Source organism: Tupaia chinensis, unplaced genomic scaffold, assembly GCF_000334495.1.
Source record: "Tupaia chinensis unplaced genomic scaffold, TupChi_1.0 Scaffold000096_1, whole genome shotgun sequence".
In the NCBI taxonomy this organism is placed as follows: domain Eukaryota; kingdom Metazoa; phylum Chordata; class Mammalia; order Scandentia; family Tupaiidae; genus Tupaia; species Tupaia belangeri.
In genome coordinates this window covers 465,010-468,318 of record NW_006159558.1, presented here as the reverse complement: position 1 = coordinate 468,318, position 3,309 = coordinate 465,010, and the positions used below count along the sequence as shown (strand labels likewise).

Below are 3,309 nucleotides of genomic sequence, written 5' to 3'. Positions count from 1 at the left end.
CTCTCAGGAATAAAATGTTATTTATCTTAAAACATTTGGAGGAAAATATAACTTGTGGATCAGACAACATACAATAATAGGGCTGGAAACTTAATCCCCATTACAGTGAGGTCTGTGTCTTATGTAAGAGCAATGCAAACCTCTTAAAATCTTTTTTTTAATAAAAAATGAAAATCTCTCAAAAAAAAAAAAATCCCACAGCATTTATTGCTAGCTAGTAATAATATAAGGGTAATCAAAATGTTATGAACAAATTTTTAGAACGCTACTCTCCACGAAGGGAACAAACTACTGTCTTCTCAGCAAGTTCTCACTTCATTTATCATTTCTAGTTGGAGACACTTTGTAGCAGAGTTATGTAATCTCCTTTTAACATGATTTGACCCAGTTTTTTCTTGACTTTGTTTTAGAATGAATCTCCTCTGCATCATCTAATACAAGGTTCATATACTCATCAAAACCAATGATACAGCCTTCTATCTGCATATTTACTTGCTCATAGAACCACACCTGAATCCGGGATCTATTCTGCAAGTATCTGAAGATGAGGTTGATGGGTTGCACCATCACTTTCTGCACTTTCTGGCTCTGGCCTTGGTACACCATGTGGAATCTCACAAAGGCCTCAAACCTCTTAAAATCTAAGGATAAAATGCCAAACAGTGTTCACTACCTGTAGATTTGAACACCAATAATAAGATAGTGGGAGAGTAGGTATTAACTCTGTCAAAAGCTTGACAGATTATTTTTCCTAACTTCAATCTCCTTCAGTTGCTGGTAGACACAAATTTTCAGTGTTCCCTTTATCTCAGTTGGGGGTCTCTGACTTGCAGCTTGCTTGGTGATTATAAAATACCTTAAGCATTTCAGATGAAAGGGATATTAGTGCAAAATACTAATAAGCATTATAATTATAAGTGGTCTGAGCACTGAGATGTTTGCTGGCATCAGAAGTTGTGAAGAGGTAGTTTGAATATCAAACTGTCAAAAATATTTAGTTGGGGAAGCATTTTAGGAGAACTGATGTTTGAAGTCGTGTTATTCTAATTCTTTTTGAAAATCATGAAAGAACTTGGGCAAAGACCCAAAGCAAGCAAACAGATAAGAATGGTAATTTAGCCAGTATCGATCTGAGGGAATGGGATGGAATGAGAAAATTCTATTCCAGGTGAAAATAAATGTAATTAAACTGATCTCCATGGAGACACGTAGCAAGATAGATTGTAATGAACATCATTATTGGCATGCTATATTTGGAATAAGAGACAACTGAATTAGTGGGTTCCTACACCATTATAGTATATTGATAGTATGAATATGTTTGCTTTTCAGTGAAGGTGAATATCCGCTTAATGTTTGCTCTTTAGTTTTCCTGTAACTACCAAAATATTCACTCTATTGACTTTTATGAGTCTGTGGGATCATGACGGAATGGTTGTCATGAGATAAAACTGTCAATGCTCACATTCCTTTTCGGTGTATGATTGCCCTTAAAGGGTCTTATTTGTTGTTGTACAAAATGTTAAACAGAACCTCAAAGTGACAATATTCTGCTTATTTTTAAATAAAATAAAGGGCATGTCCTGATGGCTCACAGACTCTTGTCTCTGAATTTATTGACATTTGAAATTCAAATGTCAAACTTAATAGTGATGCGAGGGAATGTTTTCATAATGAATGGAACAGATGAACTTTTGGAAAGAGATTTTGGTCAGTGGGTTAATAAAATGCAAGAACTTGGGGATGACTTTGGGCCATATAATTTTGTATAAAATTTCGATAGAGTAAATTCTGCTTTTAACATAGAAAATAACTTATTCTCAATTAATCCCTCCCAGAAATATTTTCTCTAAAGTTATTTGGCTGCATGAGATCCCTGTTGTTTAATGGACAGGAGGTATAGTCATATTAACTCCTCAGATATTTTAATAAGAATCAAGATGTTTGTGTGCATTTATGCCAAGGGCTGTGCTTCTTAGTCTTTAATGTGTGTAGAATTGCCTGGAGAGTCTGTCATTGATTCCATAAATCACAGCAGGGTCCCAAGATTTCTGCAGTTCTAGCAAGCTCCCAGGTAAGACTGCAGCTGCTGATTCATAGACCACAATTTTAAGTAACAAGGTCATATACTGGATCAAACCCAGATGTCTGTGGTGATCAGAATTTACCATCAGTTGTAAAACCTGACAGTGGAAGCTTACAGCTACAGAAAGAACATTAGAAAGCAGCGTGTGCTCAGAGCGCACGTCATGTAGATCAAGTTCACAAATGGTCAAGCTAAATTCTTTTACTGTTTCTAACTATAATTTTTCATTATTTGACATATTTTTCCTAAATTCCTATAGAATAAAGATAGAAATAAATGCTGCCCCCAAACTTGTAATATGTGCTTTTATTGCTTGTAAATTAATGTGTTTAGATAAGAGGTCTCCATTCTACCTCTGTCAGATATAAACTGTGATGTTAGACATACATTTAACTTTTCTTCCCTCCTTCTGAAAATTGGAACAAAACAAATTGCACGTAAGTGTTAAAAGGAAGGTGAAATGCATTTTTAAAAATTATCTCAGAGGAACCAGCAGTTAGCATAATGGTATGTTGCTGGACTCCCACATAGTCAACCATGGTTTGCGTCCCGGACCCAGTGGCTTAAAACTCATGCCGGGTACGTGTGCGTGCATGCCCAAGATCCCGAGAGGAGCATGGAGGAGAAGGGATTGAGTCGTGGCCATCACCCCTGGGGGGTGATTTCTTGCTTTCTATCTCTCTGTCTCTCTGTCTGTCTGGCGAGCGCACACGCCCTATAGCAAAAACCTCTGCACCCCCCCAAAAAAATTATGTCAGTGCAAATGAATATATCATTGATAGCATTTGAAAATAGACTGGGAAAATCAATCATTAAAATAAAACTTAAAATGTCACTGAATTTGTACAAATAAAATATACTAAAATGTTAAACTTTTGGACACTAATTGTTAAATACTGTGAGATATGCAAGGACTTCAAAAAGTTCATGGAAAGTGGAATTAAGTATGAGTTTAGTTTGGTTCCACAGCAGTTTGAAGTCCATTCACAGTTTTTCATAGTATGAATATGCCATGAACTATTCAAATGCCCTCTGTGTATTTTTGAGAAAGTAGATTGAGTTAGTAACATTCTGCCCAGACCTTTTTTAAAATTAGGGTCCACAGTTCCAAATGATTTTTAATTAATTTATTTATTTTACATACTTTCACTGAACATCACCACAGGATACAAAATGTGATTTTCCAGCCAGAATACACTATAAAATAGCTAAATCATACATGT

General features: G+C 35.6%; 1 pseudogene; it reads right to left on the bottom strand.

The window, feature by feature from the left end:
- Window positions 1-328: 328 nt before the first annotated feature.
- On the bottom strand, window positions 329-606 carry LOC106734339 (small nuclear ribonucleoprotein E-like; annotated as a pseudogene).
- Between the last annotated feature and the right edge of the window lie 2,703 nt (window positions 607-3,309).